This window comes from Coffea arabica, chromosome 2c, assembly GCF_036785885.1.
Source record: "Coffea arabica cultivar ET-39 chromosome 2c, Coffea Arabica ET-39 HiFi, whole genome shotgun sequence".
NCBI classification, from domain to species: domain Eukaryota; kingdom Viridiplantae; phylum Streptophyta; class Magnoliopsida; order Gentianales; family Rubiaceae; genus Coffea; species Coffea arabica.
Window position 1 is genome coordinate 11,550,213 of NC_092312.1, and position 13,773 is coordinate 11,563,985.

At 34.7% G+C, this 13,773-nt stretch overlaps 1 long non-coding RNA gene across 24 annotated transcripts; it reads right to left on the reverse strand.

Moving 5' to 3' along the window:
* Window position 1: 1 nt before the first annotated feature.
* On the reverse strand, window positions 2-13,678 carry LOC113725983 (uncharacterized). Of its 24 annotated transcripts, none has more exons than XR_011838970.1 (16): window positions 12,632-13,664; window positions 12,444-12,499; window positions 11,534-11,564; window positions 11,207-11,386; window positions 10,811-10,947; window positions 9,973-10,098; window positions 7,171-9,141; window positions 6,827-6,898; window positions 6,661-6,737; window positions 4,045-4,136; window positions 3,501-3,577; window positions 3,314-3,401; window positions 1,952-2,011; window positions 1,778-1,861; window positions 1,441-1,542; window positions 712-1,121 (listed from the first exon to the last, which is right to left on the reverse strand). It is a non-coding gene; the product is annotated as an uncharacterized lncRNA (long non-coding RNA). The 24 variants fall into 24 exon arrangements; XR_011838977.1 differs by having other exon boundaries at window positions 11,207-11,262; window positions 12,632-13,663; XR_011838974.1 differs by having other exon boundaries at window positions 11,207-11,269; window positions 12,632-13,663.
* Window positions 13,679-13,773: the final 95 nt, after the last annotated feature.

Consider the following 13,773-nt stretch of genomic DNA (forward strand, 5'->3'; position numbering starts at 1 on the left):
ATGATAAACAAATTTTTAAGAGGGTTTTTATTGTAATTTGAAAATGCATTGCATCATTTCATTCACACACGCCCGGCCTTATTTGGGGCCCAGTACATCTTTTTGCTATCCGCCTTTGTGCGTCCCCACAAAAAAAAGTTGGCTTCCTTGCATTGCTTCTGCCTACCGCGGACAGAAAAGTGTATTTTCCACCGTAGACGGGACCACCGCTGAGAAATAAAGGTGCAAGATCCAAAACATGACATTGAGTTGGACTACTTAGAAGTACAAAGTACTAGAGATTTTCTTGCATAGCCAATGCCAATATATTGTGCCGAAAATATTGAAGAATTTCCTGGTATTCTCATTTCTCTAAACAATAATATGTAAATTCTTGCCAAGTTATATGTAGTGTCCATGTATATGCATAACTCGTAGAACTGAAGAATTGAAGTAATTGTTAACTTAATTGGATTGCTAATTAAGCTACTTAATGGGCGAGACCACAGTGGTAAAGTGCACTAAAAATTCTATCAGGAAGACATTAATTTTTGCTCTTATATTTTAGATATCAATCAATTACTTCTCATATTGGCTGGCAAGGAGGGACCTTAAGAAGGGATGTAAATCTTATGCCATTATGGACCATGATGAAGTGCTTGCATACTTCCACATAAACCACAAAGAGTCTGGACAAAGGAGCACATATGCAATATGAAAAATAAACATGAATGAAGAACACAATAAACGTAAATTAATTAAGTCAATAGTACAGAATCTCTCTCTCACACATTTTTACGATAGTTTGTAAAGCTCCAACAAGTATTAGAAGAAAAACAAATTCAAATAACTAAATCGTAGAACAATAGTTCATAACTTCACAACACTTTGAAATTCCTTACAGCCCCAAATATTTGATGCCAACATGTCACGTTTATTCCAGTCCCAAATGGCGCCATGTGGACAATGGCTTTCATATAGCACTTTGAAATTCCTTTAGAGCGTCCTAACATGTCAGCATTGATATTAAAAAAGTCATCTTTAGTCATTGCTGGTTTCCTGGGAACTCCAAAAGGAATGATCACAAGATGCATACGAGTAAGGGTATCATCCAATTGCTCTTTTTTGACAAAACCATGCAGCTAGAAATGTAAACCATACATTAGTAACAAGTAACTTGAGGGTACTTGTTGGGTAACACCAAAATACCAGCACCTTGCACACTGGTTTTACAAAACAGTAATGCTAGCTTCAATATCACTTAATAATACCCTGCTAGCCAAGTGGCACACATGAAATTTTAAGGTATATCTCAATTAGCTAGGACTATCTACTTGAAATCAAGAAAAAAAATTACCTCAAAGAATCAATTCATTCACTCACCAACTAAAGGCAAATCAAACCATAATAAATAGCATTTTAAGAATCACAAACATAAATATTTAAATTGCAAAATGTTACCTTCTTTTGTGGGGTTTTGGTAGGTTCTTCCTCATCCTCAAAAGTTTCTTCTTCATCTTCGGAAGATGAATCATCTGAGCTGCTTATCTTTGGTTGCACAGGCTGCCAAAGTTAAATTCAAGCATTGAACATATAAGTGAAATGTTAAGGTCCCACAAAAGCCAAATGCGATTAAACTTTCATCTTAACTTTCCTCTTCACTACTACTTTTTGTTTTCCCGCCTTTAGCACTGGATTTCAGAACACCAGTGGGCTAGAGAACCCCACAAAGAAATAATTACAAAAGCCAACTGATATGTTAAAAGGCAACAAAAATGCATACTTGAAAATTACATACCACAACTTTACTCTTCTTTTTCTGAGGCTCCCCATCTTCACTTTCCTCATCAAAAGTGTCTTTCTTGCTACTATCTTTATTCACCTGCACTTGCAAAGCTAAAATGAAAAATGTATCTGATACCAGTCAAAAAAGCATGTCCTCTTTAACACTTTAAGCATGTGAAGCTATTACCTGCTTGTTTTCAGCTGCAAAGGATGGCCTCTTGGGAGAAATAGCTTTAGGAGGTGGTGACTGCCATGTGATAAAGTAGCAAAACAAGGAAATATCAAGAATTAGAAAAAAAAAATGTAGAAAGAACCATAATACCTCTTCAAAGGAATATATGTCATCCATATTTTTAATGAAGCCTCAGCATTGTAACATTCATCAAACCACTCATCTACTAAACTAAAGTCTTTACTTGCATTCCTTTTTCTTTTCATTTTAATGAAAGTAGGAGTAACGAAATGTGACTAATGATAGCTACTGAAGAGAGTAAAACTAACTTTTATATATATGAAATCCAAACTGCTAGATATAAGTAGCTGACCATTCTAACGCTTTTACATAAGGTTGGAACTCATAAGTGCTTATCTGTGCTAGGAATTAATCAGTGCATGACCAGTTCCTAAAATCAAAATTTAAGCAGAAACCAAATTATATCAAACAAATCATGATTTGAGTGCAGATTCTACTTCTTGAGCCCCAAAACACCTGGAAAATTAGAACCAAGACAGTAGAAAGCTAGGGAAATACTCTTTAACTGGTCTTTGGTTGTAACTATGATAGTCACTAACATGACAATGCAATAAAAGTAAAAAACAATTGATGAAATTAATGTTTCTAGGTCTATCAAAGTATTGTTTCCAATGGAATTTAAAGATAGTTCGACCCATTGCAAGACATTAAAGGATCATTCAGCATACAAACACAAAGGCAAAAGTAAAATCATTTTTGTAGGACTAAACAGTAAGCTAAAGAACATCTCTTAAATCATCTAATACTCCATAACAATGAGACACGTATATTTTCAGAAAACTAAACCAGTATAGTGGTAAAGCTACCTATAGAAGCAAATTATCAAACACAAAGCATGCTACTATTGTTATGCATCACTTACTGTATTTAGAATATGTGAATGCATAAAATAGCAAAGGTGTTGTGGTTTTAAGGTTTGAGAGTTGTGTGGAACTTGGAACGCTGCCTTTAGAAATAGATTTGAGGAATTAATATTCTACACCTTCAAGGCAACTACAACAAATTCTAGAAGCTCAATATTAGGATTATCTGTTTTAAATTTGGTTTGTTCTATCGCAGCCTAACTTTTGTGCATAATAGCTTCAACGTGGGATAAAACCTTAATATGTAAGACTCATTCTAATGCTTTTACATAAGGCTAAAACTTAACGTTACAATTGAGATTGAGAATTTAACTTATTTTAGCTTGGTTATCTCTATTCAGTAAGTAGTAATAACCCTTCGTTGGTAATTAGTTGTGCTATATTATTAACAGGAAAAGAAAAGGCAAGAAATTGAAGGACTGAAGAGAGAGACCTGAAATTGAAGCAACTGCTTACTGTAAATGTGTCGATGTTAAATCAGAGGTTTCTCTGCACCAATTGTTTCATACTGCAATTAACCCCTTGAAGAAATTTAACAACCAAAATAAAAAGTAGACAAATTATTGAGTTTCTTTAGTACTGGTAGGCGAAAAAATTAGAGAAAGAAAAGGAGTAGTTACCTTTAGCACGAAGAGTTGCAGAGAAGAAGGTAGAAGAAGCATGAAGTTTTTTTTACCGGCATTTCTGTTCTCTGTTCCTAATATAAGGGCACAAAGTTTACTTCATTCTTGATAATTTGCCAATTGGTCAACAATAAGGAAAGCAAAACGACATACCTATATCCCTAGCAATGGTATTAGCCATGATAAAGAGAGTGGATAAAGATGCAAACTTGATAAATTCTCAGAGATTTTTGTTTTGACTCTTGATAATTTACCAATCGGGAAATGAAAATGAATATAAAAGGACAAACCAAAATCCCATAGTTGGGATATGATAAAGAGGACAGAAGTAAAAAAAAAAAAAAAATTGGATGGATAGCCATAATTTAGGGAAGAAATCATTAAATTGTCGACCGAGTGCTAGAGGAATTCAAGCAGTACTTTTCTTGGTCTGAACCAAAAAGAAAATGAGAGGGAAACAAAAAAAGGAAAACAGAGAAAAAGAGAGAAAGCAAGAGGAAAACAATGGTTGGGGAATAAAAAGGAATAGAAGAGGACAAACCACAAAATTCAATAAGCTGCCGTAATTTGGTGAAGACAATCTTCAAATAGTTGACCAAATGTTGGAGGAATTCAATTGGCACTCTTCTTTATCTATAAACCAGAAAAGCAAAACGAAGGAGAAAGAAAATAAGGGAAAAGAGAGATAGAGCATGAGATTGTTGACCAAATGAGCGGAAGAGTTGAATTCATATTTTTCTTTGTTTGCTTTGGAAGAACACATAGCAAGTAAACAACCCATTTTTGGCCACTGTCCCTAAAAGCTGTTCAACTACTTGTTTACTGCTCTTTTTCCACCGAAGAGAAGAGGAGCAGTGGAAGAAATGGGAAACAATGAAAAGGAGAGGAGGATAATTTGACCCAACATGCCGGAAATAACCCTCAACAGTTATCTACTGTTTTGAGGTGATGTTATGTCTGGTAGGATAAAGTTGTAATTAAACGGTAAAAGACGAATGACCCCTTAACAGTAGTTGATTGTTCAGCCCAGAAGTTAAATTTTGGAGGGCATTGTTGGCAAAAGACAGCTGCTACAGTAGGCTCCCTCCCCAAACTTGCAATGTTTTATTAGTGTGTTTTTAGTTATCATCATCCTTCTTCTTCTTCTCGGTCAGTCCATCCATCCATCAACTCAGGTTAGGCACCCAAAGTCAAAAAGCTATTAGGTATTAGCACTAATTAGATTTTTGTTAACATGTTAAATGAGTAGTGAGCAAGAGAATACCTTTTATCCTCCATAAAAGAACAAGGTAACTAAAGATTCTGTTATCAAGTGATTTGTACACAATTAATGGTCACTTACATGAAATTACACCCTAATGGAAAATGCACTCCCAGTCTACTAATGAATGGTCCATGTCTATTTCAATATCCAGCGATTACCTTAACAAAGAGAACGTAAAACAATAAAAAAATTAGTGCTTTTTGTACACTCAATGTGTGTTCAATAAATAGATGTATAATATTTATGGTAAGTAAATTTTATATGAATTTTTTATTGCCAAAATAATAGTTAATTTCTTAAATTTCTTTCACATAATAATTGTTATATTGATAGTTATAATGCTTAGTATTAGGTATGTTTAAGGTAAATAATTAAAGTAAAACATGTTTTGGTCTATAAGAGTAAAATCGAAAGTTCAAAAAGTGACAAATAATGTTTACACTAAATTGCCCTTTATATATATTATATAGACTAATGTTAAGGGCATACCCAATGTACGTGCAGTTTAGAAATAATTATTAATGTTTATGAATATGTTAATTTTGTTTTTACAAAATTAGATTTTATATAAATTCTTCATAAAAAATTTGCAATTTATTAGTAACTTTTTCTTTAAAAACAGCTATAGTTTATTTGGTAGTTATAATATTTAAGGGAGTTATGGGAGATTATGTTAGCAAATCTGATTAGAAGAGTAAAAATTAATTTTTAAGGACAAAATAAAAAATTCATAAAATGACACAATATTTATGACAAAATAAAAAATTCATAAAATGACACAATATTTATTCCAACTGCCACCTCTCTCCATTTCCTATACATATATAAAAAGCAGTTTGCATCTGACTCTTGGGAATTTTTCATCTGTATTGTGGAAAAGTATTTTAGGTATTCTCTGTGGAGCAGTTTGTGGAGAGAAATAAGGATGATTCTCTATAGAGGTATTTTGGTTAGAGGCAAGTAGGGAGAAAACAGTGAAGCCTAACATACAATACAACATGGTAATACATTTGCCAATGTTGGTTGCCTATAATGCCCTCTTAAGTGGGCACATGGCTTTTGAATAATGAACTTAATGGCTTAAGTAGTCATTGAATTTGTCACTAATACAAATAGAAAATGGGAAAGCTGATGAAGTTACAAAAATACAATTCAATTTCTCTAAAGAATGGGAACCACACAAATGGTTAAGAGAATTGGAATGCTTGTAAAAGGGAGGACCGTTTGTTGGAGAGAGGTTTAATTGGAAAATCACTTGAGTAACCACAACAAGTGAAGTGATAAAGCTTTGTTGGAGCATCATCAAGTGAAGCATCATTTGCAGTTAATACAGGTGTTATTGCAATACTTTTGAATGGAAATTTTATACATATTAAAGAATCTTGGCTCACATATTTGTGGTCTGTTTGCTCTTTTGTTTAGAAATGTGTAGTCACTTCATGCTGTAATTTCACCATTTTTTATGTGTAGGAAATTAGAAAGCCAAATAGATATTACGTACATAGAAAGTTGCATATATATATATATATATATATATATATATATGATTATGCATGTTCACCTATTCCACAACTTCCGTCCGTCTCACTCACTACCGTGTCCAACTTGCAAATCCACGACTTTAGACCCCAAAAACATGCATACAAGTAATTACCAAGTATCAGACCATTCCTCTGCTCTATCAACAACCAAAATCCATTTCACCTACACAACCTTCTATCCCATCCTATCCACCACTCAAAAATACCACATTCGTTGAATTGGAGAAAAAAAAATAGGAGAACTTACAATCTATGGACTTGATACTCACAAGGGAAGTTAAAACTGATAACAAAAAAAAGTAAGGGAAAAAAATTCAGTCGACAAGAAATAACTGAAAGCAAACGAACTTACAACTAAAATCTGTGAACGCTAAATCAGAAGCTCTTCTGCACCAATTCTTTCAAAGTGCAATTAAACCCCTGAAGAAACTTGGCAACCAAAATAGAAAATATATAGATTATCCAATCTCTTCAAGACTCGTGCGGAAAAATATTAGGCATAGAACATGAGTAGTTACCTTTACTCGGAAATGTTGTAGAGCAAAAGGAGGAAGAACCGTTGATTTTTTTTGTGAGTAGTGTTTGTGTTCCTAATGTATATAAAGACACAAACTCTATCAGTTGTTAGGAATTTTTCTTTCACTGTCAATAATTTGCCAAGTGGGCAACAGAAATAAAAACAAAAGGAGAAATTTATATCCCTAGCAATGGTATTAGGCATCATGAAGACAATAGATAACAACACAAAATTGATGAGTTGTTAAGAGATTTTTCTTGTCACTCTTGATAATTTGTGAATTGGCAAATGAAAAGGAAGGTAAAAGGACAAACCTATATCTCTAGTAATAGATAGAAATCATACCTCATACCTGACTCTTTGTGGAATAATCGCATGGTTGGGATATGGATGGGCAGCCACAATTGACTCTCTGTGGAGGAATACTACGATTGGGATGTGGATGAGCAACCATAATTTGGGGGAAAAGTGGGGAAAGGGAATGAGAGCCAGTGGATGATTTTTGCCTTCACATTTGTTTTTTTTCCATTAAAAAAGGTAAGAAATGAATGCATCAGTCCACCGACCAATCAGCCAAAGAAAAAGCCCGTATGTACAAAACATCAAATTTAGGCTCAAGACATTAAAAAACGGGAAACAGAGAGAGAGAGAGAGAATAATCGCATGGTTGGGATATGGATGGGCAGCCACAATTGACTCTTTGTGGAACAATACCACGATTGGGATATGGATGAGCAGAAAGAGAGATTGGGATATGGATTTGGCTTCTTGTCACTTTTCTTCATTGAACCAGAAAGAGAAGAAAAGAAAAATAAAGAAACGGGAAAGAGAGAGAGAGAGAGAGAGAAAGGAAGAAGAAAACAAAAAATGATGGGCTAAAGTTGTAAAATGAACTGCATCTGGAGTGTTTTGCTTTCCTGCCATCGGTGCACTTCCAAATTTTTATTTGACTTTTTGACTCCTATGGGCTAAAGTTGTAAAAATGAAGTAGAAATGGAGTGTTTTGCTTTCCTGCCACATCGGTGCACTTCCAGATTTTTATTTGACTGTTTGACTCCTATGACTTCTTGTCTTTGATAACGGAGACAAAGAAGTGAAGAACAACAGAGGTGATGGCAACTACATCTAAGAAAAGATGGCAACTGAGAAATAAAGCAAAAGGCTATTCACGAGAAGTCAAAAATAGCCCTCAACAGTTAATTACTATTTTGGAGCTAGTTATTTTTATTTGGGCAAGGTAGTAATTTCATGCAAAAAGACAAAAATGACCTCAACAGCAATACACTGTTTGGAGAATCACTCAATATTCTCAGGGCATAAACGGAAGAAAATTTTCCTCCCTCTCCTCAGCCCGCCACCTGGCTGAACTTGGGAGAAGAAGTCTTAGCTTTTTATATATATGTAAGATACTAGAAACTTTTTCGGCTGTGCAAGGCATAGCAAATGCCCAATGTGTTGGGCTAAATATGCAGGAGAGGTATTTGGTTTTCCTATATAGATGTATGGAGAAGCATATCATAAATTTTAAACATAAAAAATTAAACTACTCGTTTGGAACCTTAAAAAATACTGATCTGATTAGATGATGATTCATTTAAGTTGAATAGAACGCCTAACGATGAAATTGTTGTGCAAAGAATATAGTTGACAACATACAGAATGTAAACCATCCTCATTGGACCATTTACTCATTGCAATAGTTGCACCATTTTATATGTGCTAGCATTTCTGGTTGTAGTTACCAGCTTAACTTCTATTTTTGCATGAGCACAAAAAAATCTTGATTCGTACAATAGCTCATTCACTCAACGCATAACCCATTAACATGTTTGAACTGACTCTATCTTCCCAATTTCGAGCAAAAACTAAAATATCTGTCCCCTAGAAATCATTTCACTCTAGCAAGTGAAGGACCTCTGGAGTAAAAACAGCAACTTCTGATTTCAACCACTCAAAGCAAGGGCTCAGGCCCTAACAGAACCTAGCCGGATAGTCCTTGAGATAAACCTCTCTACCGTTTCCGATAATATAGAAATTGAAAGAGCAATTATGATGGGCCATAGTCACATGAGTGACTGGGACAACAGAGATGATATGTCTCTCACTATAACCCTTGCAGTATGAGGGACCGAAGCCCTTTCTGCAGTTACTTCAGAGGAAAGCTTGCTGAGGAAGAATGAATCGGCAAAAAAGGTAGGAGTGCATTGGTAGGCTTGGGTATTGCACAACTGGATGCCTTGCACTCTGTGGAAAACATCGTCAGGAACTGTAGCAGCTCTACTTGTTGCACTCACTTTTCGAGTTGAAAGTGTCTTCCTGGACAGCCAAAAACACAGACAAAATGCATAATCGGTACTTAAAACAATTCTGTTTTCCTTTATTTCTCCATCATGGCACAACTATGAGACAGATTGAAATAGGCAAACAGCATAACTTGAAGGAATGCCATGCAAGAAACAACAAAATTGAAACAATAAATCTTGTGGACAGAGTGATTTCACATTTTCTGATCGGGTTCACTAAAGCTCTTTTAGCTTTGGTAGAGATCTCAACATAGCATCCAAACGCATAAATCACAAGCCAAAGTTGTTGTAGGCTTAAGTGACCTAGTACGCATGTCCATAGGGTCTACTTGGCCATCCATGACAATTACTTCAAAGAAGGGTTTCAAGCCTAACACATTTAAGTTTGTCCAATGAAAATTGTATGAATACTTGACTTGCCATTCTTGAATGATCTTGAATGAACCAACATACTTTCCATTCTTGAATGAACCAACAAATTGAAAAAGTAGTTATAAAATTATTCAAAAGAAATCAGATGGCACTGCTTCAATATCTGGCCCTGAATTGACTGTCCAATGGATCATGGACTAATAGCCCTTACCTATGAGGAATGTGCATAGGGACCAACTTTTAATGACAAACTGAACCCCAACTTTTACTTAGTTATGTTCTTTTAGCATTTTAACAATTTTTCTCCCAAAATGCTTCAGGCTAGATTGAAAATCAATTTACCTGTCATGATAACAAGTTCATTTAGTTATGTTCTTTTAAACTAAATCCAAAATGTTCTTTTAGTTATGTCCTAAAGTCTGTAAGAGCTATGGCATGCCAAATATATTGTGCAAAACAACATAGGCCATACCATCTCATAACAGCCACTTTGCGAGTCAAAAGAGAACCACCACCCATGCACGTCACACATTTGATAGGCCCATAAGAATCACAAGTTACTCAAGGCACCATACACTTTCCATTACATTTTAAGCATCTGCACGGAGATTTTTCGACAAGCTATCAGCTAAATAGAAAAACTTATATCCAATAACAATAATTGCAGAGAGAAAGCTGCCAACGATCAAGATGGGCCTAATATAGCTAAATTGTGAAGTGTGTAACTTTCAGTTTATGGTATGAACTCTCCCTACGGATACAACAAAGTCAGAGTATGAAATACAACTTTACATTGTATCAAACCCATCTCTAAGCAATTAGACCCCTCCCATAGCACGTAGGACAATGCATCATTTTATTTTCTTATTTATCTCCCAAAGGCAGAGCATTATTCTTTTCAAAACTTTCTATTGCAGGAACCTCTGATAAGCCTATGTAATCATGTTCCTCAAAAGGCATAGACATCAAAGTTATTTTTAAGAAATCTTAGCTCAGCCACAAAAAAGATTCTGGAAAAGTAACGAAAAGATGAAAAGTTGAAAGTATACATGGACCAAATTGAACTTGAAAGGCATATAAAGGTTGAAAGAATGAACAAAATTTTTCAAAAATCGAACTAAAAGATCAAAATTAAACTTCCATATGACATCTATCACCAGCAAAAATATAGTGAACGTCAACATAGAATGAGCAACATGAGATCAAGATCAGAACCAAAAAAGGTCGAAAAGGAAAGATAAAGTGCCCTAGAAAACACAAAAAGAATTGGCCGTAGAAGAAAAAAAGATATAGAGCAAAATAGAATTTACCTGTGTAATCTTTCTCTCCACGTTTTCTCTACTAATTATCCCAAGTTTCATATAGACATTTCATCAAACGCTTGATAGTCATTAGCCTATGAGATTTCACATACTTTACTTGTTTGAACATCTGTATTTGCTTGCAACTAAAACAAACACCACCAACCAAAAAAAAAAACTCAAACATCAGAACATTATTTAATAAAAAAGATGAGAAAAAGAAATAACAAAATGAAGAACATTTAATCAAAAACTTAAAAAAATGAAACAAACCTTGTCAATGAAGATAAAATCCAAAAAGAGACTATGATCAATAATGTGTATACATTAGTTTCTTTATTTATCTACTATTGTTATTTGTTATGTAAAGAAATTAACAAAAAGTAAAGAAAAAATCTGTCTTACCCAAGGAGGCACCAGAGAAAAAGCAGCGAAGAGCAAGGTGGGATTTTTTGCTGCTCCTATTTCCTTCCAATAGTAAAAGCTCAGATTGCAAGACAAAATAAGGAGTGATAAATATGTCTGTTCTCTTTCTGATTCCATATTTCCCCAAAACGTAAAGCCCTAAATTGCTAAGAAGGCTATCTGTCATCATAACTAGAAAATCGATCAAATCTGCAAAAATGTCTTATTTGCAATAATCACATGATTGAGAGATGAGATAGAATACGATCTTTGTGAATCAAAAGACCAGCCAAAATTTGGGAAAAAAAGTTGTTGACAGAGGAATACCGCAACTGAACCACTGAACAGAGTTGGCAATCTAAATAGCATGTAGAAGAATCCTATCAGTCAACGTAAAACTATGCAAACTATCTAATAAGTCTAATACTGACAGAGGAAAAAATTAGACAAAAAGAAAGGCGTAATTAGTTTTAGTAGGAAAGATTGCAGAGATACAATCATTTTCAGCCATATTCAGTCAATAAGTGAAACCAAATGAACTTACAACCCAAAAACTACAGTCATTTTAAGCCACGAAACAACACACTTCTATTGCTTACCAGACAATCTGGCTCCATTAGGTCTGCACATTTTTTCATGCAAATATTAGGTTGTATGGTTCAAAGTTCGTCAAGAAACATATTTCATCAAGGAAACCTCGTGTTTTTTTTTTAATGTTCCAACTTTATAGATACTCGGATTTAGAGAAATTGCCACAGATTCTGCAATCTTTAATTGGGTGTAATAGTATTCATAGAACCGATTATGCATCATTAACTGTATCCAAAATACGTGAATATTAATAGATCAGCCACCATGTTATGGTTTTAAAATTTGAGAGTTCTGTGGAACCAGGAACGTTGCATTTAGAAATAGTTTTGAAGAATTAATATACCACATCTCTAAGCCAGCTACAACAAATTCTAGAAACTCAATATTAGCATTATCAGTTTTAAGTTTTGTTTCTTCTATTGCCTACCTAACTTTTGTGCATAATACCTTCAACGTGGGGCAAAACCTTAATGTGTAAGACTCTTTATCTTTTATTCTCAGCTTACACTTCAGATTGAGAATTGAACTTGTTTTAGCTTGGTTATCTCTATTCAGTAAGTGGTGACAACCCTTCCTTCATAATCAGTTGTACATATTATTAACAGGAAAAGAAAAGGCAAGAAACTGAAGGACTGAAGAGAGTGACCTGAAATTGAAGCAACTGCTTACTGGAAATCTGTGGACGCTTAATCAGAAGTTTTTCTGCACCAATTGTTTCAAAGTGCAATTAATCCCCTCAAGAAATTTGGCAATCAAAATAACAAGTAGACAGATTATCCAATGTCTTTAATACTGGTAGGGAAAAAAAATTAAACAAAGAAGAGTAGTAGTTACCTTTAGTATAAAAGGTTGCAGAGGACAAGGTTGAAGAAACGTGAAGTTTTTTGTGACCAGTATTTTTGTTCTTTATAGAGGCACAAACTTTCCTTCATTCTAGATAATTTGCCAAGTGGTCAACAATAAGGAAAAGAAAAGGACAAACCTATATCTCTAGCAATGGTATTAGCCATCATGAATAGAGCGGATAAAACCACTGGGCCAATGGTTCAGTGGCCTCCAGGGAGGGACTTAAGGGCTATTGGTAAGAGTTCAAACCTCACCAGCAGCGAAAAAAATCTAAGGGTTGTGCCATAGCACTCCCTTGGTCTAGTTGGATTTGTATACCCACTAACCCCTACAACAGCCTCCTTAGACTCCCCTTCCCCCTAAATTAGAATAGAGTAGGTTATACAAATGTATCGTTGCTGACAAAAAAAAAAAAGAATAGAGCGGATAAAGATGCAAACTGATAAATTGTCAGAGATTTTTCTTTTCAATCTCGATAATTTCTCAACCAGAAAATGAAAATGAATACAAAAGGACAAATCACAATCCTATGGTTGGGATGTGATAGAGAGCAAAGAAGTAAAAAAATTGGATGGATAGCCATAATTTAAGGAAGAAAATCATGAAATGATTGACTGAGTGATCTGGAAACAACAGGAGGGGGAAAGTAAAGAACGGCAAACAAAAAAAAAGAGACAAAGCAAGAGGAAAAGAATGGTTGGGGACAGCTGCAATTTAGCGAAGCCAATCCTGAAATTGTTGACCAATTGTTGGAGGAAGCAGGTGGACAACCCATTTCTTAGCTACTGTTTCTAAAAGCTATTCAGCTGCTTCTGTACTTTTTTTCCACCGAAGAGAACAATAGTCCAAGAAACGGGAACAATGAAAAGGAAAGGAGGATTATCATCTTTTGTGGAACAATCCCACAGTTCAGATATGGATGGGCAGCCATAATTGACTTTTTGTGGGAGAAAAGAAAGCTGAAAGAAAAATTAACGGGAAACAGAGAGAGATAGAAAGGAAGAAGAAAACAAAAGATGATGGGCTAAAGTTGTAAAATGAAGTAGAAAGTGAGTGTTTTGCTTTCCTGCCATCGGTGCACTTCCAGATTTTTATTTGACTTTTTGATTCTTATGGACTAAAGTTGTAAA